General features: G+C 45.4%; 1 long non-coding RNA gene across 1 annotated transcript; it reads right to left on the bottom strand.

The window, feature by feature from the left end:
- Positions 1 to 1,676: 1,676 nt before the first annotated feature.
- On the bottom strand, positions 1,677 to 24,019 carry LOC132658007 (uncharacterized). The gene is made up of 2 exons (XR_009596900.1): positions 22,998 to 24,019; positions 1,677 to 3,373 (listed from the first exon to the last, which is right to left on the bottom strand). It is a non-coding gene; the product is annotated as an uncharacterized LOC132658007 (long non-coding RNA).
- Between the last annotated feature and the right edge of the window lie 81 nt (positions 24,020 to 24,100).

Genomic DNA, 24,100 nt, shown 5'->3' with positions numbered 1-24,100 from the left:
GCTAGTTGATGTGTTATCTCCTCTTAAAGCTGGCAAACAGGTAACTATGATTAGTAACATGTCTAAAGCATCTTCTAAATGCCAGGCACTGTTGAGACTATTTCATGTGGCAAGTCATTTAATCATTCAAATCACTGTTGTTGATCAACATTATTATTACAATGCCCATTTCACGGGTTAAGAAACCAAGTGAGTGAAAGTCGTTGTGTTGTGTCCGACTCTTTGCGAGCCTCTTTCCATGGACTATACAGTCCATGGAATTCTCTAGGTCAGAATACTGGAGTGGGTAGCCGTTCCCTTCTCCAGGGGATCTTCCCAACCCAGGTCTCCTGCATTGCAGGCAGATTCTTTACCAGCTTAGCCACCAGGGAAGCCCTCAGGTACAAATAAATTATATGACTTGGATAAGGTCACTGGATGCTGAGAGGTGACGCTGAAGTAGAACCCAGAACTCTGATCTCAGAACATGAGATCTGACTCAGCCAAGCACACCTGTCAAATAACTCGGGGTGACATCAAGGTTAAAGAATGGAATTCAGAGAAAGGGGCCAGGGAGGGGGTGTTTGTGGCAGAGACCAGCCACTGAAACCTGAACTTCAAATTTGTTTCAGACCTGAAACAAACTTGACCAAGTGCTCAAATCTGAGTGAGCATCAGGATGGAGAAAGGAATGGCTACCCGCTCCAGTATTCTTGCCTAGAGAATTCCAATGGACAGAGGAGCCTGGCAGGCTACAGTCCATGGAATCGAAAAGAGTTGGACACAACTGAGCGACTCACACACACACACACACACACACACACACACACACACACACACACACACAGGATATCCCCGGGCGGTGAGGTTGGGGGTGGGGGTACAGGATTGCTGGATTCTTCCCTCCTAGAGCTTCCGATTCAGTAAGTCTAAGGTAGGGGGGTCTACCTAACAAACTCCAAGGTGGGACAGGAATGGGCGCAGAGTCACTTGGCCCTCAGAGCAGCATTCACATTGAGAGGGAGCGACAGCAGGGTAGGGCATCTAAATATGCAGCCCCGGTCCTATTTCTGATTCCATGAGATGTCAAATCATTGACATTTTATAAGTGTTTTTTCTTTTGTTTTGTTTTTGGCTGTGATGGGTCTTCTTTGACACACACAGGCTACTTTCTAGGCTAGAAAGTAGGTGCATGGGCTCAGGAGTTGTGGCACACTGGGCTGAGTTGCCCTGAGGCATGTGGAATCTTCCAGGATCAAGGATTGAACCAGGGTCCCCTGCATTGGTGGGTGGATTCTTAACCACTGGACCACCAGGGAAGCCCCTAAGCCCATGTTTATTGCTTTTAAATACAGTGCTATTGCCCTTTGATGTCCACATCTGAGTAGTGCAGCATACAAGAAGTATCTTTTAACAGTCAGTCAATGCAGTGAGAAGGAACTTCATTCTCTCTCCAGCAACAGAACTGCAGACACAGTTGGTCCCTTGCCTGACGTCACTTCCTGGAAATCCTTTAGCATCCTTCTCACTTCTCTCCCACCTCCTATGCTCAGGGACTTCTGTCCTCCAAACTCTCCCCAAAAGGCCTCGCTTTAGTCCCAGGAGAAGAACACATCTCATTGTCTTCCTCTTTACCCTTCCAAATTCTGTGCCAGTAAAGCTCAACGGGCCAGGGTGGCAAGAAAAATGCCAAGGAAGTCCCAATCTATTTTATTTTGACTGTAAAAATATTAGTAATAATAAAATCAGATAGTACTTTTTTTTTTTTTCTATTTCTGCCAATTAGTTTTCTCAGATAATTCTACCATGGTTACTTTTTTCTTCAAGACATACAGAAGTCTATTTTTTGGTTGCTAAAGTCTTCGGGGAATGGAACAATAAACTCTACCAAATTCCAGGATAAAAGAATTAGGAAATCTCCATAAAAGTTAAAATGATGCAAATCAAAGGGAATTCACAAGATTAATGAGACTTTTTAAATGCAGTTTCTAGGAACCTCAATCTGTAAAATACATGTAGTCTGAGATTTGAGATCATGTTGAAAAATTTGAAAGCTTCAGCTATGCTGTGATTAATCAAATCTTCTTGAATAATACTATTTTGGAAGGGAGAAAGTAGTGCCAATTAAAAAAAAAATTTAGATATGTATTTGGCTGCATTGGGTCTCAGTTGTGGCATTCCGCATTTTTTTTTTTAATTTGTTTGTTTCAGTAAGTGGAACTTTTTTTTTTCTTTTTTTTTTTTTTCAGTTGCAGCATGTGGGATCTAGTTCTGAGGCCAGGGATCAAACTCGGGCCCCCTGCATTGGGAGCGCTAAGTCTTAGCCACTGGACCACCAGGGAAGTCCCTAAAATGCCAATTAGTTCATTGCTTTATTTGTGGGGCCTAGAAAGTAGGTTATGCTTCCCAGTCTGTTTAGAAAAAAATGTCTTTATTGCCTCCAAATATCAGTGGGAAAATGGCCCACTTCCTTAAGCTTCAGATCTCCCATATACTGTTAAGGCAGAGAGCTTTCTTTAATGTGACACATGGAGTTTGACCACAGACTTCCCTTGAGAAAAAATTTCTACATCTAAAAGGAGATTGAAGACCACTGACAGAGGTCATTTCCATTGTAAGAACTGGCCTCTCCCTTTCCGGGACTCAACAGAACGATTTTCAATTTTAATGAAAAAAATAGGTCATAAACATTTTGTATTTTTCCTGAATTATCTTTTGTCAAGGAAAAAAGAGACTTACTCATCACTGAACTAAAGCATGATTTTGTATCTTTCAGGTCCGTAGGGAAATAAAAAGTTCTCTCTCTTGCTTTTGCCTCCATGTCAGCATCCCCACCACAACAAATCCACAGCCCATTCACCCCAGCTGAGGGGCCCAAGGTGAAAGGGGCTGGTTATCTTCCCTTAGGTCTATTTCAAAGATTATACACAAAGTTCTGGATCCCATATCTCTCTGAACATACCATTACATAAACACCATGCACAAATTCATGCAAACCAGCGGCTTTCAGTCCTCACTGTTAGATCCAAAGCTCCTGGGAACCTTTTTAAAAAAATCTCGATTCCCAGCCCTCGTGCCAGCTCTACTAAATAGAAGCTCCAGGGATAAGTTCTGGGCATATTTCAGAAACAGTAGCATGCTCACAGCTTTCTCATTCTTTATCCTGAACTGATATCACAGTCAATGCCGTGGAGTGAAGCTGGCTGCATGAAGTCTGAAGACTAAAGTCTGCTCATCACCCATTCAGACACCAACAGGGAGACATGGCAGGGACTCCAGGAGCTACTGAGCATTCTCTTACCCTTGGTGCTTAGATCTTTCCAAGGTCAACATAGTCTGCGGAGTGCCATCTTGGCTGTTTCACTCCATGCCTATTGGCATTCATATAAGGCTCCTGGGGAGAAAAGACATAGTCTCCTTAAGCAGCATTTCCCAAGTGTGGGCATCCTGTGCAATGCCCTAAAGAAAATGGATTTCTGTGGTCAAGTTCAGGACATGCCACTAACATTGAAACCCACCATGGACTTAGGCTCTGAAAAGTTCTGCAATAAATAAATCTGTTTATGCAGCCCTCCCCACCCATATTTGACCGCAGAATCCTTTTCCTATCAATATTCCTATCAATAGCAGGGGGATACACTTTGGCAAATACTGATTCAGACTGTGAACTGTTGGACATAGGGTTCAATTTTCCCCTGTTCTTGGCACCCCTTAAAGCACCCAGAGAGAGGGAAGAATAAAGGTAGAAAGCAGCGACAGGAAAGACGTGGGTTGGCCTAAGGGATTTAGAAGGGTGATAGTAATCAGAGAACTTGAGTGTGATTTCTGCCGTTGTTCCTGAAAACATCTCAGCCAGGCTGGTGGTCCAATGTCCTAATTAGCTAATGGGAACAGGAGGGCTTTACATGTTTAGAAATGAGGGCTTATCGGATCAGCACTCAAAGATACTTTTTTTTTTTTCCCTCCCATGACCATTTTCCTCTGACAATGTCTTTCTCCAACTTGAGCATGCATCAGATCCCCTGGAGGGCTTATGGAAACACAGATGGCTGAGCCTCACCCCCAGAACTTCTGATGCTGTAGGTCTAGAGTGGAACCCAATAATTTGCATTTCTGATGAATTTCCAGGTGATGCTGCTACTGGTCTGTGGGCCACAGGTTGGGAAGGAGTGTCCTAGTACAACAGAAGAGAAGAAGAGGATAGGAAGTGATGGAGAAAGAAGAAAGAGAACCAGAAAAAGAGAGAGGACAGAAAGAGGAAGGAGAAAGAGGGACGATGGGGAGATGCAGAGAATGAGAGGTGAATGTGAGAAAGAGAAAGACTGAGAGAAGGGAGCCAGGAAGAGGGATAACAACAAAGGAAAGGAGATGGGAGGACAGGGAGATAGAGAGATGGAGATAGAGATGCTTGAGGAGAGGGGGAGGAATGCATTACAGTTGTCAAGGTGTCAGTGTTGGAGTCTGGGCAAAGGACCAGTGGGAGCTGAGCCTTGGGTGTTTGTGGGGCTACCTACTGTACATACAGCTAGAAGTTTCTCATCCATACTTGTTGGTGAATATGCCTGGGTTTGGAGTTTCCCAGTCTCAGCTTGATGAGACTGGAAGCTGATCTGGAAGCCAAATCTGGCTCCAGCTAAGGGAGAAAGCCCTGAAAAGGGAGGACAGAGTTCTCCAATGAGTTCCTTTTCCCACCCAACCACCCCCCTCCTGAGTCTTCATGGATCCTGGAACTCCTTCCCAACTCTCCCTCTGACCCAGAAAAACTGCCAACTCCCTCTAGAACTGACTCTCCCACTCCAAGCATTTGTGCTCCTCACTGCTGGCTGGGACACATCTCCCAGCTGATTCATGCCCAGGAGTCCTCAGAGCTCCTCTTTGAGGCCATGCTGGTCCCTATTCCCCCCTGCGACAGTCTTGAGGGTCAGAGGAGACCCCACCAGGGGCTGTTGATGAAATTCACATATTCATGGGGCTGCCTTCCCAGCCAGGAAACGTGTAGCAGCATCAGAATCCCGGGGCAAGCTCCACGTGAGGAAATCCAAGTGGGTGGAGAGAACCCCGGGGCTTAGCTATGTCACCTGGTTTACAAGAGACATGCCAGGGTCCCTGGAGATGGTCTTTGTTGTAGCGACGGAGGGGGATAAACAGGCTGAGGAATCAGAGGCTCTGCCTTGGGAAGCGAGGGGGGGATGGCAATGCCTCTCTCCCCTGGAGGTGTGGGAAATCCTCGCTATAAATCAAGGAAATTAAATAGAGTGCAGGGTTTAGAAGCATTGCTCAAACTCCTAATCCAGGTCGCAGGGTTGCTGAAAGGCCCGCCATGCCCAGCGAGAGGGAAACTCCATTTCACAGGCTTTTGCTCTCTCTGGAGCCCTGGTTGCAGCGAGGAGGCTGCAAACAGTGGAGGAGGTTGGGGAGGGGGAGTGCAACTGGTGGTAGAGTTTCTTTGCAATCCCAAGGGAGAGGAGCATGATGTGAAGGCTGGAAAGAGACACAGAGACTGTTTCCTCTTCCTTCAGAGAAACTGAGGCCAAATGCAGAGAAGGGACTTGTGCAGAGGCACCCAGGATGACACGAGGATTAGCCGCTGCCTGGATCCACAGGCACACGCCGTTGCATCTGCACGTGGCGGCTGGAGAGTGGTTCACGAGGGGCCTGCTTGTAGAACTGTGAGCCCTGCAGAGCAATGCAGGGTGATGGAGGAAACTTCCTGCCAGAGGCAGGATGCATTTTTTAAATGAACAAGCATCTCTATCGCTTCCCTGCACATAGGTTCATCTGCACCATTCTTTTTAAAGATTCCACATATATGCATTAACATACGATATTCGTTTTTCTCTTTCTGACTTACTTTGCTCTGTACCACAGACTCTAGGTCCATCCATGTCTCTGCAGGTGCATAGAGACACAGAGGCAGAGAAGGGACGTGTGGCCACAGTGGGGGAAGGGGAGGGTGGGAGGTACTGGGAGAGTAGCACTTACATATATACACAGTCGCGTGTAAAATAGACATAGTGGGAACCTGTTCTATGCACAGAGAGCTGAGCTCGGTGCTCTGGGGTGACCTAGGTGGATGAAGATGGGAAGGTCCTAAAGGGAGGGGATATATGTATCAGTTCAGTTCAGTCACTCAGTCGTGTCCGACTCTTTGCGACCCCATGAATCGCAGCACGCCAGGCCTCCCTGGCCATCACCAACTCCCGGAGTTCACTCAGACTCACGTCCGTCGAGTCGGTGATGCCATCCAGCCATCTCATCCTCTGTCATCCCCTTCTCCTCCTGCCCCCAATCCCTCCCAGCATCAGAGTCTTTCTATGTATACATATAGCCAATTCACTACGTTGTACAGCAGAAACTAACACAATATTGTAAAGCAATTGTAGGCCAATAAAAGTAACTAGCAAAAAATAAAAATAACAAAGTGAACAAGCAGTTGACGAACGCACTTCTTTTTCTAGCGTAGAGTTAGGCAAGCACATGCATCACTTTTTGGAAGATGTAAATCATTCCAAATCAGCAGGCAAGAGATTTCCCTGGTGGTCCAATGGTTAAGACTCCACTTTACAAAGCAGGCGATGCAGATTCCATCCCTGGTCTGGGAGCTAAGATCCCACAGGCCTCTTGGCCGTAAAACCAAAACATAAAACAGAAGCAATATTGTAACAAATTCAATAAAGACTTTACAATAGTAAAACCACCTTAAAAAAATAAGCAGGCAAGCAAAGTGGAGAGAATGCAAGCACTGTTTCCCTGATGGCTCAAGCAGGCAAAGAATCCAGCTGGTAATGCAGGAGACCCAGAAGGCGTGGGTTCGATCCCTGGGCCAGGAAGATCCCCTGGAGGAGGAAAATGTCAAACCCACTCCAGTATTCTTGCCTGAAAGCTCCTATGGACAGAAGAGCCTGGCGGCTATAGTCCATAGGATTGCAGAGTCGGACACAACTGAGCAACTGACAGATACACACACCACGGCTTCAGATTTTTGAGCGTTTCTGATGCATCAGACAAGGGATCGAGCCTTTTTCTTCAGCCATGTCACTTAATCCCCACAAGTGCCAAAGGAAAATGCTTCCACTGCAGCCATTTCTCAGGTAAGGAGAGTAAAGCACAGAAAGGTAAAAGTGACTGCTCAGGATCAAAACCTACCATCTCTGTGTCTGTCAGTTAATTCTCTCAATTAGCATTCTTCAGTGGCAGAAATTATTCCTCTATGTCGTTGTTTGATCAATAAGTTGTGTCTGACTCTTTTCCATTCTCATGACTATAGCACACCAGGCTCTCCTGTCCTTCACTACCTCCCTGAGTTTGCTCAGACTCATGTCCATTGAGTCAATGATGCTATCCAACCATCTCATCCTCTCTTGCCCCCTTCTCCTCTTGCCCTCAATCTTTCCCAGCATTCAGTTCAGTTCAGTTGCTCAGTCATATCCAACTCTCTGCCATCCCACGGACTGAAGCATGCCAGGCTTCCCTGTCCATCACCAGCTCCCGGAGCTTACTCAAACTAATGTCCATTGAGTCTGTGATGCCATCCAAGCATCTCATCTTCTGCTGTCCCCTTCTCCTCCTGCCTTCAATCTTTCCCAGCATCAGGGGCTTTTCCAGTGAGTCAGTTCTTCACATCAGGTGGCTGACGTATTGGAGTTTCAGCTTCAGCATCAGTCCTTCCAATGAATATTCAGGGTTGATTTCCTTTAGGATTGACTGGTTTGATCTCCTTGCAGTCCAAGAGACTCTCAAGAGTCTTCTCCAATACCATAGTTCAAAAGCATCAATTCTTGAATGCTCAGCTTTCTTTATAGTCCAACTCTCACATTCATACATGACTACTGGAAAAACCATAGCTTGGACTAGATGGACTTTGTCAGCAAAGTGATGTCTCTACTTTTTATTATGCTGTCTAGGTTTGTCATAGTTTTTCTTCCAAGGAGCAAGCTTCTTTTGATTTCATGGCTGCAGTCACCATCTGCAGTGATTTTGGAGCCCCCAAAAATAACCTCTCACTGTTCCAAAAGGCATCACTTTTAATAACTGCCTATGATTCTGTGGTAGGATGGACACACTACCTTTGATGGCAGGAACTGCAAACTTTTTCTTAAAAAGCCAGAGCGTCAATCCCCCTTTCCTTTTCATATCTCCGGTCTTATCGCAACTCCTTGACTCTGCCTTTGTAGCAGGTGAAAGCGACAACAGAAAGCAAGACAGAAACCATGGGTGTGGCTGTACACCAGTGAAACTTCATTTACAAAATCAGGGGGTGAGCTGAATTTGTCCTGAGGGCTGTAGTATGCCTAGCTGGCTGTGGCCCCATGCCCCACATTGTTGCCAGCACATTATCAATATATAATAATGATGGTCATCACTCTTGCTGTTATGTATCAAAATAGCTGTGACAAGAAAAGGTTCTGTATCAGGCACAAACCACAAATCTTGGAGAGCAGTGATTCTCCAACTTTATTGTGTTCTAGAATCTATGGAGCTTGTTAAAAAGGCAGAATGAGACCCCACCCCAGAAAATCTCATACAGACAGTCTGCATGAGGGCCCAAGAATCTGAAATGTTAATGAGCACTCTCAGGGGGTCTGGATGAGGGAGGTGGGTGACCACATTTAGAAAAACACCTCTAGGTGGGTCATGGGCTGCCTTGCAGGAGTCTGGCAAGCATGCTGAGTAGAGAGGAACAAGGTGGTACCCCCTGGCATGATAGCACTTGGAGCCATGTGAGGCTCTCCCTGGAAGGGACAGGGACATAGCTCAGTGATGAGAACAACAGAGCTCATTAGAAAAGCATCTGCTATGTACCAGGTGATTCCCACGTGCTAACTCTATCTCTCAACAACTCAGGTCCCTCTCTCCCATATTAGAATGGTGACAGGAGGTGCAGAGCTTACCTACAAACACTCAGCTTGCTGCCGTCAGCTGGTAATCATGCCACTTAATCACAGAACTGGAACAAGGACCTGATTTTGAATGAATGGAAAACTGGGACACAGAGGATGAACCAAGCTCAGAATGGAGGAGTGTCCGAGGTTCAGTTAGGTCCATAAGGGAAAAAGCAGGACTGCCCAAAGAGCTCTGGATTCTGCTGATGATCTGAATTTCCCAAGAGTCTCTAGGGTAAGTTTTAGGATTCCCAATTGCAGACCAGGGAGGAACGAGTCTCAGAATCGAAGTCACATGACCCTCTCTACCCACAAGGCACCTGATTCTGAGGTCTGATTTACCTGCTATGATTTGGCAAAATGACCCCAGCAACCTTATTCTTTCATTGAGTGGCTACCCATCTGCATACATTTGGCATTCAGTCGATGCTGGCTGATTACCTCTGGTACTCAAATCATTTCCTTTTCTCTCTTACAGTATTTTAGCACTCAGAGTCATACAAGCAAAGATTTACTGCACATTTTTCAGGTGTGCACACCTTCTGCACTAAATAATGCTACCTGCTTGGAAAATAATTTAATCTTCAAGCATCCGGGTGGTAAACCGTGAGATATTTTGTGTGCATTTCATAGAAGTAGCGTGTCTGCAAAAAGTTCCATGACATCCATTTTGGAGATGTCAAAACTAAGTCTCAGGAGGGCTCAGAGATTTTTTTTCCCCAAAATTGTCGAGTTAGTAAGTAGAAGAGGTAGCATCTGAATGATTTGTTTAATCACCATATCGCAAGCCTCTCCAGTTTGCAAACATTCTGTCCTGTATGCTCCCCTTTGCTCCTTACAATGGTCCTGTGGCTTCTTAGGGTAATGTGGTAGTTCTTCAAAGCATGGCTCCCAGATCGGGAGTATCCACTGCACCTGAATTTGTTAGAAGTGTACGTTCTCCTCAGTTAGAGGGCACTGGGGCTTCCCCAGTGGCTCAGCAGTAAAGAATCTGCCTGCAGTGCAGGAGCCGCAGGGAGACACAGGTTCAAGCCCTGGGTCAGAAAGATCCCCTGGAGAAGTGCATGGCAACCCACTCCAGTGTTCTTGCCTAGAGAATAATCCCATGGACAGAGGAGTCTGGCGGGCTACAGTCTATAGGGTTGCAAAGAGTCAGACATGACTGAAGCGACTTAGCACACGTGCACGCACATTCTCAAGCTCTTTCCCAGATCCAATGACTCCGAAACTTGTGAGGAGGAAAACCTGGCCAGCTTGTCCAAGGATGCACAGGAAATGGTGCTGAGGCTGGGTCTTAATGCCATGGCTCAGGCTTTCTCATCAGAATCACCTGGGAGACACATCGTAATAATGGAATTGTCCTGGTTTTCCCCAACCTTCAGGGCTGGAGTCCCAGAAACTGCATTCTCACAGATTCCCAGATGATTCCACAGCTTGAAATTTACCTCGAGAACACCCGTTGGACTAGAATCACATGGATCTCTCCTCTCTGTACTGCCAAGTTTCCTTCTTTTCACCCTCCCCACCCCCCTAGGCAGGGTGCTTGGATTCTTCTGGTGTCTCTGCCAGAAGAGACCAGTTGTAGAGAGAGGCCAAGTTTGTTGTAGGATACTCAGAAGAACCCAGGTACTCTGCCTCACATCTCTGACTTCTTAAGCTGTTTCATTAAAAAAAAAAAAAAATTGCAAGTCCACAGATGTTTGTTATCCGACTTTCAAACACTATAGAAAGTCTTTATAGATTTTTTTAAAAGTAAAAGCTGTTTTCCTTCTGACCCTTTCCAAACCACCCTCAAACTACTGTTAACAGTTTGGTGTGTAGCTTTCCAGACATTAAAAATTTTTATTTAAATATAGATATATATATATATATGCACATGTATACTCCACTGATAATTCAAAACAGGAATGAAACTATATCATTCTTCTTATTATACCATGGCATGACCCACTTAATAGGATTCTGTGCACATACTTCTCTTTGTGTTTTTCACGACATGTAAATATAGCCCCTTATCGCTAAAGGTTATAACATATTCCACTTCTGGAAGTATCTTAATTGAGTAAATTAGTCTCCAAATGATGGAGACTTTTATAGCCTCTTATTTTTCACTACTATAAACAGTGGAACCCTAAACATCCTTATTGGTACACTTTTTCTTTTCTTTTCTTTTTTTTTTTTTAAACACACATCAACCTGAAAGCTTCCTGGCCTTAAAGAAGAAATCCTGGGATCCCACCTCTGTCTGCTTAACAACCCTATACTGTCCTTTTCAAGCAGGACTGTTCTATGCCTAAAAGGAAAACTGACACAGAATGACCGCTGCTGCTGCTGCTGCTGCTGCTGCTGCTGCTGCTGCTGCTGCTGCTGCTGCTGCTGCTGCTGCTGCCGCTAAGTCACTTGAGTCATGTCCGACTCTGTGCGACCCCATAGACAGCAGCCCACCAGGCTCCCCCGTCCTTGGGATTCTCTAGGTAAGAATACTGGAGTGGGTTGCCATTTCCTTCTCCAGAATGACCACTACTTGTTGCTATTTCTGTGTTGTTTTTCTACCTGCTTCTTGGGGAGAGGGGAAGGATGAAAACTGAAATGAAAATGTTTTCTTTTTTTTTCTTTGTCAAGGTGGGATGGTTGTCATGAATGCCAATGTGAGTTTCAAGTTGGACACTCAGGGATGATACTGTCTGTATCATGTTTGGGGGCAGGGGTGTCTCTCCTGATTAAAGGATGTGGCCATTGGCAAAGATGGGGTAAGTAGGTGACTTTTCCCAGGTTGAGCAGGAATCATGACAGAGATTGGCTTAGCTGCTCTTCATCGCCTACTGTTTTCTTCTTCTTTCTTTCTTCCTTCCTTCCTCTCTCTTCCTGCCACCCCTCTCTTCTTTCCTTCCAGGTAAACACTGATTATAATTTCATTTTTTTATTTCTGAATTTATCTTTTAATATGAAGCCCCACTTGGCAGAAATTAATCTCATTCTTTTTTGATGATCTGCACCCACCCTCTTTTACTTAAAAATTGATTTTTAATTTATTTCTCTGGCTGTGCCGGGTATTAGTTTCAGGTTTCAAGATCTCTGAACTCTACTGCGGCATGCAGGATCTTTTTTAGTTGTGGCAGGCGAACTCTTAGTTGCAGCATGAGGGATCTCGTCCCCTCGCCAGGGATCGAACCTGGGCCCCCAGCATTGGGAGCGTGGAGTCTTTGCCACTGGACCAGCAGGGAAGTCCCTGTATCCTCTTCCTTGAAGCTGATTCTGAAACCTGAAGCCTTTATATAATGGTGAGGTATGGGGTGGAGGTGAAATTGAATTCACCAACTGAATGTATTACATCTATTCAATGTAATCTGCTGATGAAGGCATCCACCAAGAGTGAAACCTTCCTGTATTCCTCGGTGTTATTTTCTGAGGTTCTCCCCCAACCCCGAGAGATTTCAAGAGCTGCATTCCACTCCACACCCCCAGCTCCCTATGACTCAGTCCCCTACTCATCTCTGAGTCATTCGAGAATGGAAATCATGAGCAAAACCTGGCTCCCACCCAGGCAGTGACAGAGCACGTCCAGAAAATCAGGGATTCCCCATTCGGCCAAGGAGGCGTGAGTGGAGACAGCCGATTCTCCACGGTCAGGAGGGAGACGTGTTTCAAAGCTCCAGGCCATTGGGGGTTGGCAGGAGGGCCTGTTGTTTTGAGAAACTGTGCGTTATAGCACTTGGGAGAGAACAGAACTGGCTTCAAGGCACAAGAAAGAACAGCTGAAGCAGACGATGCAGCAGGGGTGAGCAGCCTCGCGCCCCAGCGGGTCATCGTCTTAATTATGCATAGTGTTTAAAACCCATTTCTCTCCCTTATCCATGAAAATAACTAATTTTTTTTGTTATTGTTGTTGTTAAATAGCTGCTCTGTCTGGGGCACTTGGAATGCTTTATTCCCTCGAATCCTTTAGGTTGACTCTTTTGACTGGCATTGTTGTGACCTTTATTTTAAATTAAGGAAACTGAGACTTAGGGAGGTTAATACACACTTTGTTACACAGTTAAGAGAATTCAGCCCCCAGGGCTAGTGAATGATTGTGATAAGCACAGAATTAAAAGTCCCAGTGCAGGGACTTCCCTGGCAGGCTAGCGCTTAAGACCCCAAACTTCCGCTGCAGGTGGCACAGGTTCGATCCCTGGTCAGGGAACTAAGATCCCACATGCCATGAAAGTGAAAGTCGCTCAGTCATGTCTGACTCTGCAACCCCATGGACTATACAGTCCATGGAATGGGCCATAGCTAAAAGCAAAAATTGATGCAAAACGTAAAATAAAATCCATGATTATTTTTTTAAAAATCCATGATTAAAAAATAAAAGCCCTAATGCACATGAACAACCATTATCAAAAAGCAGCAAATGCCTCTGGCCTCAAAGTGTGCAGTAGGTAAGTGCTGCTCTCTGACAAATCTGGGCTTTCCAGGTGGCTCAGTGGTAAAGAATCTGCTTGCCAATGCAGGAGACCCAGGAGACGCAGGTTTCACCCCTGGGTCAGGAAGATGGCCTGGAGAAAGAAATGGCCACCCACTCCAGTATTCTTGCCTGGGAAATGCCATGGACGGAGGAGGCTGGTGGGCTACAGTCCATGGGGTCGCAGAGAATTAGATACAACTGAGCACAGAATGCTCAAACTACCGCACAACTGCACTCATCTCACACGCTAGTAAAGTAATGCTCAAAATTCTCCAAGCCAGGCTTCAGCAATATGTGAACTGTGAACTGCCTGATGTTCAAGCTGGTTTTAGAAAAGGCAGAGGAACCAGAGATCAAATTGCCAACATCCTCTGGATCATCGAAAAAGCAAGAGAGTTCCAAAAAACATCGATTTTTGCTTTATTGACTATGCCAAAGCCTTTGACTGTGTGGATCACAATACACTGTGGAAAATTCTGAAAGAGATGGGAATACCAGACCACCTGACCTGCCTCCTGAGAAATCTGTATGCAGGTCAGGAAGCAACAGTTAGAACTGGACATGGAACAAGAGACTGGTTCCAAATAGGAAAAGGAGTATGTCAACGCTGTATATTGTCATCATGCTTATTTAACTTATATGCAGAGTGCATCATGAGAAACGCTGGACTGGAAGAAGCACAAGCTGGAATCAAGATTGCCAGGAGAAATATCAATAACCTCAGATATGCAGATGACACCACCCTTATGGCAGAAAGTGAAGAGGAGCTAAAAAGTCTCTTGATGAAAGTGAAAGAGGAGAGCAAAAAAGTTGGCTTAAAGCTCGACATTCAGAAAACGAAGATCATGGCATCTGGTCCCATCACTTCATGGGAAATAGATGGGGAAACAGTGGAAATAGTGCCAGACTTTATTTGGAGGGGGCTCCAAAATCACTGTAGATGGTGATTGCAGCCATGAAATTAAAAGACGCTTACTCCTTGGAAGGAAAGTTGTGACCAACCTAGATAGCATATTCAAAAGCAGAGACATTACTTTGCCAACAAAGGTCCATCTAGTCAAGGCTATGGTTTTTCCGGTGGTTATGTATGGATGTGAGAGTTGGACTGTGAAGAAAGCTGAGCACTGAAGAATTGATGCTTTTGAACTGTGGTGCTGGAGGAAACTCTTGAGAGTCCCTGGGACTACAAGGAGATCCAATCAGTCCATCCTAAAGGAGATCAGTCCTGGGTGTTCATTGGAAGGACTGATGCTGAAGCTGAAACTCCAATACTTTGGCCACCTCATGTGACGAGTTGACTCATTGGAAAAGACCCTGATGTTGGGAGGGATTGGGGGCAGGAGGAGAAGGGGACAACAGAGGGTGAGATGGCCAGATGGCACCACTGACTCAATGGACATGAATTTGTGTAAACTCTGGGAGTTGGTAATGGACAGGGAGGCCCAGCGTGCTTTGATTCATGGGGTTGCAAAGAGTCAGACACAACTGAGCGACTGAACTGAGCACATACAGATGCATGCTATGACATAGCACTTCAAATATCAGTAATTGAAAACTACAAACATCGATTTTCCCACAGTTTCTGAAGGTCAACAATCTAGGAGCAGCTGAGCTGGGTGGTTTTGGCTCTGGGTCTCCAGTGAAGTTGAAGTCAAGTTACCAGCTGGGCTATAGTCTCATCTGAGGGCTTGTCTGGGGTGGAGGGTAGTCCATTTCCAAGATTATCCATGTGACTCTTGGCAGGAGGTTTAGCCCCTCACCATGTGGATCCCTCTACAGAGCTGCCCCCATAATGGCTTCACCCAGAGCAAGTCATGAGAGAGAGAAAGAAACCGAGAGAGCGGAGCTGCAGTCTCTTTTAGGACCTAATCTCAGAAGTGAGGCACCATCGCTCCTGCTGTCCCAGTGCTGGAACAATGTGGGAGGAGACACAGAAGGGTAGGATGCTGGGGGGTGATATCCTGGAGGCTGCCTGCTGCATAAGGGTGCATCCCTTTGCCAGAAAATCTTCAAGGTCTTCATGGGATACAATACATCCAAGGACTGGGTATCCTTTGTTTCTTTTTCCTCTCCATCCACCCCTTGGACCAAATTCAGATATATAAAGAAAAGAAGGGGACATCTCCCATCGAAGTGTGGGGAAATTCAGTCTTGATCCTGTACAGTAATGTCACCCAACAGACTTCCTTCTCATCAACTCAATCTGCTCAGCAAATAGCAGGTTACATGATCCCGTCTGTTACCCTGTTGAATCCAGGAGGCTGGTTACTCCAACTCCACCATTCTGCTCCCCATCTCAAAACTGACTCTCCACCCTGCTTAACCTCCCTGTGTTCCATACGTTGAACTATGCAGACTACAAGACCTGCATTCCCCGGACAATGGATTTCAGTTGAGCTTGCCCAACAGGAAGCACCAGCAGGGGACTGCTCTAGTGATCCCACTGGTTAAGGATCCGCCTTCCAATGCAGGGGACACGGTTCGATCCCTGATCGGGGAACTATATCCCACGTGCTGCGGAGCAACTAAGCCCTTCCTGCCACAACTAGAGAGGCCCATGTGCTGCAACAAAGACCCAGCACAGCCAAAAAAAAAGAAGAAAAAGAAGAAGCACCAGCAGGCGATTAGAGAAGGGGGAGGGGAGGGGGAGGGGAGGGAAGGGGGAGGGGAGGGGAAGAGGAGGGGAGGAGAAGGGGGAGGGGGGGGGGAGGGGGGTTGTCCGTGTTTCTATCCCCTCTCTGCTTCTGCGCCATCTTTCTAAGAATGGTTGTGGCCCTCTGTGTTTACACCACTTATTGGGTAGCCCCATGCTCCAGTTCCAACTCTCGCTGGAACCCGAGACCTTCATCTTCCTCCATTGCCCCTTCCGTTCCAGGCTTGGTAACAAATTCCTGCTGTTGGAAATCTCTGAGTCCTCGGCCATCCCTTTCTGGTTCTTTTTATCAGGCTCACACCTCTGTAAATAACCCTTTAGAAATGTCTCTGAGTGTAACCATCTGAATTGAATTCTTTCATCCGCTAGAAACCAGACTCCGTAGAGACTAAAACAGCCTCGGACTTCCACATCTTTATTTCCTCACACTTTAAGACAATCGTTTAACTATGTGTCAGTGTAGAGAAGGGCTTATTTCAGTCGACGTAGGACGTGAGAAATCCTTGAGCCATGTTAGAGAGTCTAAATACATTGGATTTATGTGGCCATCACCATGACTTTACCACGTCACTCCACTAGTACCCTTTCGAGTCATCAAGAATTTTATGCATGTTTACTGTGGAATGCTTGAGTGTGGGCTTTCAAAGGATTCCCAGTGGATGATTTCCTAAGATGCCTAAGGCAGTTCTTCCTTACCCTCAAAATACCATTGGGTTGGCCAAAAAGTTCCTGAATGAACTTTTTAGTCAACTCAATACCTTCCTACCAAAATCAGTCACAGTTTGCAATCTGGGTCATAGAATGCTAGGTATGTTCTCCTCTTTATTACACTTTAAAAAATAAGACCCATTATTGGTTTTTCTTTCTGGGGAAAGATAGTTAAATAAAGCCAGGTTTTAAATCTTCTTTCCCCCGAATGAATGAAGTGGTCACCTGTTATGGACGGTGATGGGAAGGAGCAGAGGGAGCAGAGCCAGGAACTATTTTGCAGATTCCTCACTCATGCATTCATTCACCCATCCACCCATTCATTCCCAAGCCCTTACCTTGTGTTACAGAAGGTTCAAGAAGGCAGAAACACATCAGACAGAGTTGCTTCTCTCAAGATGCCCACCATTTATAGAAATTAAGCACACAGAGCAAAACAGCCCAAAGTAGGGTGGAGTTGGATTGTGTGTGTGTGTGTGTGTGTGTGTGTGTGTGGTTGTGCTTCTGCTTTTTAATCTAGACTTTATCTCTTTTCCTCTAATGTGCTGTGCTTAGTCGCTCAGTCATGTCCGACTCTTTGCGACCCTATGGACTATAGCCCGCTAGGCCCCTCTGTCCATGGGGATTCTCCAGGCAAGAATACTAGAGTAAGTTGCCATGTCCTCCTCCAGGGTGTCTTCCCAACCCAGGGATCAAACCCAGGTCTCCCGCATTGCATGCAGATTCTTTACATCTGAGACATCAGGGAAGCTCAGAAATACTGGAGCAGGCAGCCTATCCCTTCTCCAGGGGATCTTCCCAGCCTAGGAATCGAAGTGAGGTCTCCTGTATTGCAGGCTGATTCTCCTACTGCGGAGGGTCAAACTGAAAGCATTGCCCACATGGTGTGCTTCACAGAGAGCGGATTACATGAAAGGCTGATTTTGTTTGTTCATATATGGGAAACCATTTAGCAGGCAGGCTGTTTACAGGAGGAGCAGAGAGAGGAGCAGGGGAAGCCACGAGAAAAACCTTTTAATTAAACGATACCTTCAAGCTAAAGGAAATCTTTTCTTTTTTAATGAATGAAGAAAAACCATCTCTTCACCTCCCCCACTTTGATGAATCCTTGCTCTGGAGCCCAACTCATCTTCATCTGCACCAAGTAACATCACAGCTGAAGATCCTTATGGGATAGTTCTCTCTCCTGGTGAGTCCCTGGTACACAGTCTGACCAACCCAGGAAGGGGGTTGCTGAGGGGTGGCTGGTCCCTGAGACTTTGACGGCCTTCACAACTGCCATGACCTGCAGTGTCACAGAAAGCGGACTTCCCCTGAGCCCTAACGGATTCCTAGGATCCCTATTTCCTTGCCTAGCGACTCTATTCATTTACGTATTTGTCCATTTCTGGATGTATTCAACCATGATGTATGGTCTCTCTGGTGGTTCTAAGCACTGGAGATAGAATACTGGAGAAGGCAAAACAGATGGGGATGACATTATGGTGACACTAAGTATAAGTCACTTATGCAGCATGTTTGCAAAGAATGAAGAAAGCAGAGTGGGGACTTCCCTGGTGACCCGGTGGTTAAGAGTTCACTGTCCAGTGCACGCTGTGCAGGTCCAATTCCTGAGCGGGGGGCTAAGACCTCACATGTCTTGTGGCCAAAAATAATAATAATGATAACAAGTAAACAGAAGCAATATTGTAATAAACTCAAAAAAGACTTTACAAATGGTTCACATCAAAAAAAGAATCTTTAAAAAAAAAAAAGCAGGGTAAAATGGAGTAGAAGGTATGGTGGAGGTTGGAATCTTAAAGGGGCTGGTTAGAATAGGCTTCCACGAGGTGATATTTGAGCAGCCAGTTGGGAGTGAGGGAATGTCCCAGGCTGTTATCCTGGGGAAGAGTGATTCAGGCATGACAGCTTGTGCAAAGGCCCTGAGGTGGGAACTACAGGCTTGAGGACCAGCACAGTGGATGGTGTGTCTGGAGGGGGGACATGAAAGAGAGATGGAGATGGAATCAGAGAACAGCAGGTGGAGTGTGAGGAATGATATAGAGCCTTTTGGGTTTAGTAAAAAAAATTGATTTTTTATCCCAACATTTTTTCATTTTTATTTTTGTATGCGTATAGCTGCTTTACAATTTTATGCTAGTTTCCACTGTATAGAAAACTAAATCAGCTCTATACGTTTACATATCTCCCCTCTTTTCCATTTAGGTCACTACAGAGCACTGGGTAGAGTTCCCTGTGCTATACAGTCAGTTCTTATTAGTTATCTGTTTTATACATGTTATTGTTGTTGTTTAGTCACTAAATCATGTCTGACTCTTTTGTGACCCCATGGACTGTAACCTGCCAGGCTCCTCTATCCATGGGATTTCGCAGGCAAGAATACTGGAATGGGTTGCCCTTTTCTTGTCCAGGGGATCTTCCTGATCCAGGGATCAAACCCAAACCCCAGTCTCCTGCATTGGAAGGTGGATTCTTTACCACTGAGCCACTAGGGAAACCCTATTTTATATAGTAGCAGTATATACACGTCAGTCCCAATCTCCCAATTCATGCCACCCACCTCCTTCCCCCTTGGCATCCATACGTTTGTTCTCTATGTCTGTGTCTGTCTTTCTGCTGTGCAAATAAGATCATCTATACCACTTTTTCTAGATTCCACAGATATGCACTAATATACAATGTCTGCTTTTCTCTTTCTGACTTACTTCATTCTGTATGACAGTCTAGGGGCTACAACATCTTTTCATTTGGGGGAGAAGAGCTGAAATCATTATACCGATAAAACGCGTAGAAAGTCTCAGCTCGTGCGTGTACGAATGGTCATGTGTGAGTGTGCACATTCGCGTGCGCGCACACACATACACACAGCACCCTCTCCCAGAAACAAGAGTGATATAAATAGAGAAATGGCGACTGTGGCAGGCTGGAGCCTTGGGCTGATGTCGAGGGCGGGCTGCAGCACTAATGCTAATGATTTCTGATGATCTGGAGCCGTCATTAAACTAATAAACCCATCTCCAAATTAGCACAGCGGCTGCAGCCAGCAAACATTTAATCAAGCCGCCTTCATTACTTTAGACACGGCACACTTGGCGAAAGCGACGGTGGGAGACGGGGATCGGGGACCCTCATCTGATGATTTTATCACTTGCCTGCCAGAGCGTGAAGGAATCGGTGTGATGAAGTTGCTCTGTTGTTTTTTTCCCTGCCAGAAGGCAAGGCCAGAGAAAGCCAAGCCTTCTTTTCCTCTCTAATTACACGATGCCCTTCTTTTCAAAAATACCTTGTGATGCATTCACTATTTACAATTATGAGTTTATTTTTCAAGTTTTATGATTTGATCCCCATCTTTTAAACAAATATGTCTATTTTATCTGTTTGGCTGCATCCAGTCTTAGTTGCAGAATTTGTAGCACACAGGGTCTAGTTCCCCAACCAGGGATCAAACCAGGGACCCCTGCACTGCAAGCGCCAGTCTTAACCACCAGATCACTGGGGGAAGTCCCATTTGACCCGCCTCTTCTAAAGAACCTTCTCTGCTTTGGTTCTTCCCATTTTCTCCCCACTTCCCTCTTCCCCCTAAATTTGTCCCCCTATTTTCTCAGCAACCCAGTCCTTAAAAACCTCAGCACAGGCAATTCCCAGCAGAGAGGATGGTGGGCTCCCCAACAGGGTCCTGAGCCCTCTCTTGAAATGTCCAGCCAAATCCGTCTTTGTCACTTGTCCCATTGCCCCCTGAAATGCCACCCATTCAGGCCAGTTTGTATTATTATCTGTGCTCGGATTAGATTAAGTTGACCAACCGTTCCCAAATTCCCTAGGACTTACCCAGTTTGAGCACCGGAAGTCCTACATCCAAGGATAGCCCTTAGTCCCTGGAAAACTGGGATGGTTGGTCACCAGGTCAGATTCACCATCATTTCTGTCTCATATTGGGTTTCTGCTTCGCAGGTGTAATTTGGCTTCATGTATAATTTTTGTCATTGGTAAAGGATGAAATACTAACAGTTCCCAGTAAGTCTCTCTCTCTTCTCTCTCTCTCCCTCCAGCTCTCTCTGTGTGTTTCTCTCCCCATCTCTCAATCTCTCTGTGTATCTCTCCTTCTCTGTCTCTCTTACACACACACAAACACACACACACACACACACACACACACACACACTTCAATCACACATAGTAATAGCCTCTAAGCCACTGTGTGTTCAAGTAGATGGACTTTGGCTAGAGATTATGGTTAGATTTATTCCACTTCTTAATTGAAGTATGCTAAGTCACTTCAGTTGTGTCTGACTCTGTGCGACCCCATAGACGGCAGCCCACCAGGCTCCCCCGTCCCTGGGATTCTCCAGGCAAGAACACTGGAGTGGGTTGCCATTTCCTTCTCCAATGCATGAAAGTGAAAAGTGAAAGTGAATTCGCTCAGTCGCGTCCGACCCTCAGCGACCCCATGGACTGCAGCCTTCCAGGCTCCTCCATCCATGGGATTTTCCAGGCAAGAGTACTGGAGTGGGGTGCCATTGTATAGTTGATTTATAATACTGTGTTGCAGGTGTACAGAAAATTGATTCAGTTATATATATTTTCAGATTATTTTCCACTATAGGTTATTACAAGATATTGAATATAGCTCCCTATGCTATACTGTAAATCCTTTTTGTTTATCTATTTGTATATAGTAATGTATATCTGTTAAGTCCATACTCCTAGTTTATCCCTAACCCTAATCTAGATCTTAGATTCCACATATTAGTGAGATCAAGATTTATTCAGTTTTGCAAACTTATGGCTACCAGAGGGAAAAGGGAGGAGGAGGGATAAATAAGGAGACTGGAATTAACAGATACATGCTACTATATATTAAGTAGATGATCAATAAAGACCAGCAGAGGGTACTCTGTTCAATATTCTGTAATAACCTAAATGGGAAAAGAATTTGAAAAAGAACAGATAGTGGGGAGGGTCGGGGGAAGGGAAAGGGAAAGACATTGCATTTTTTTCCCCAAGAAGAGGTTCAAATATTCATCAAGTTCTGAAAAGGGTTAGTGTCCAAAGAAATGTTAAGAACCATGGCTCTGAGATAACTTGAAGTAAGGATGGGGGTGAAAAAAAAAAAAAAAAACACCGCCAGAAACAGAATCTCTGCTTCCTTCCTCTTCTGCCTGTCCGTTTTCACTTCCATCTGCTCTCTCTGAGCTTCCCTGATAGCTCAGTTGGTAACGAATCTGCCTACAATGCAAGAGACCCTGGTTCAATTCCTGGGTCAGAAAGATCCCCTGGAGAAGGGATAGGTTACTGACTGCAGTATCCTTGAGCTTCTCCTGCGGCTCAGCTGGTAAAGAATCTGCATGCAATGTGGGAGACCTGGGTTGGGAAGATCCCCTGGAGAAGGGAAAGGCTACCCACTCCAGGATTCTGGCCCAGAGCATTCCATGGACTGTATAGTCCGTGGGGTCGCAAACAGTCGGAGACGGCTGAGCGACTTTCACTTCCCTTCTCTCTTTTCTCTTTTCTTCTCCTCGCTTTTTATTCCCCTTTTCCTCTCTCCTCCCTGCCTCGCTTGCCCTGTCCTCCTCTCTCTGTCTCTATTTCTCTCATCAAGAGGATTACATGAGCGAATGTACAACACCTGGCTTCCGACAACGTTCAATCAAACGTGTGTTACGTTTGTGACCATGATTGGAAATTTCCATAAACATGATTGCATTCAACAACCCTGATTTTAACAAGATTCACATGGGCTTTCCTGCATGCAAGTGTGGAAGGAGGGATGTGTTCCCAGCTGGGAGGAGCTGACATGCCCTTGTTCAAATACAGACAGGGAGGTAGAGAGTGCTTGACATCTTGTTCAGGAAGCCCCAGGGGTCGTCTTCGGTGGTCCCTGGCCTCGTACCCAGGCCTGCCTGGCACTAAACGCTGCCTTCTTAGGCACTGTCCTAGATGGCTCGAGGGGACCTATTTAACTTTGGTTTCTTCCTTATTACAAAAAGTGGATAATCCCTGTGTTTTCTCCCTAATGGGAAGATTTAGGATGGAATGAACAAACATGCCGGGAGAATTCTCTAGAGGCAGAGAACATGGTGAGGAGTCTGGTCATCTCTGAGCTCACCCTCAGGTATTTCCTTTTCTCTGCCTTGAATGGAAATGTAGTGTGCGTGTGTGTACATGTGTTTGTGTCTGTATGTGTCTGAGTCTGTGTGTGTTTCCTCCTGCGGAACCATCTCCCTGTAGTTCTCAGAGGCAGTGGCCCTACGGAGGCACTAGAGAGATGATGGAAGAGGGAACGTTCGGTCTCCAAAAAAAAGAATTCAAAGCTAATCGCTGTTCTTACCTTTGCAAACACTGCTGTCAGGTTGGAGGATCAGGGGATCAGGGCACGAAGCTGCAGAGACACAGCAGAAGAGGAATTAAGCAAATAAACACACGATTTGAAGATGATGTCGTGCTTCATAGAAACTTCGCTGTTGGGCGGGTTAATTGATCAATGTTTGCTGAGTTCTTATATCAGATGCCACCCTGAGTCTCCAGAACACAGCGTTCTTGCTGCAGAGATAATGGAAAAGGAGCTTTAGGAAGTCAAGCCTCCAGTCCAGGCATGTGGCAATTTACTTCTTTTCTGAAATGATAATGCCTTACTATTTATTGAGCTTTCACTGGGTGCTGGGCATGCCGTGTGCATTATTTCATTAAATTCCCATGTGAGGGGTCCATCAGGAAGCTGAGACCCAGAGGAGCTAAGTGACTTACCTGCTGAAACCCAGCCTTTTGTGCCTCCCTTCACCTGAGTATCAGTCAGGATGGACTGATACTTAGTATCAGCACTCTGGTATCTCTAAGGCACATGCAGGTCCCCTGAGGGATCTTCAACATGTAGATTCTGCATCTGTAACTCTATTTTTTGTTTTGTCTATAGTTCATTTTTTACACTTAAAAAAAAAGATTCCATATATAAGCAATATCATGATATTTGTCTTTCTCTGTCTGACTTCTTTCACTTAGTATGAAAATAAATTTATGGTTAGCAGGGGGTAAGGGGTGGGGAGGGATAAACTGGAAAATTGGATGGACAGATACACATTAGTATGTATACAATAGATAGTGATAACTAATAAGCACGTGTTATATAGCACAGGGAACTGTACCAGTCCTCTGTAATGACTGATATGGGAAAATAAAAAAGAGAGGGTATATTTACATATAACTGATTCACTTTGCTGTACAGCAGAAACTAACACAATATTGTAAATCAGCTATACTCCAATAAAAACTTTTTTTTGAAAATCAAAGAAATACTGATTAGAATAGATTTTAAAAAAATGAAATGTAGATTCTGGCTTAGTAGGTCTTAGCAGAGCCCCAGATTCTGCATTTCTAACAAGCTCCCAGGTGAAGCTGATGCAGCTGAAATCTGCAGGTTACCCTTTGAGTAGGAAG

Source organism: Ovis aries, chromosome 17, assembly GCF_016772045.2.
Source record: "Ovis aries strain OAR_USU_Benz2616 breed Rambouillet chromosome 17, ARS-UI_Ramb_v3.0, whole genome shotgun sequence".
Classification (NCBI taxonomy): Eukaryota; Metazoa; Chordata; class Mammalia; order Artiodactyla; family Bovidae; genus Ovis; species Ovis aries.
The sequence above is the reverse complement of the archived record's forward strand: the minus strand, read 5'-3'. Positions and strand labels throughout refer to the sequence as shown.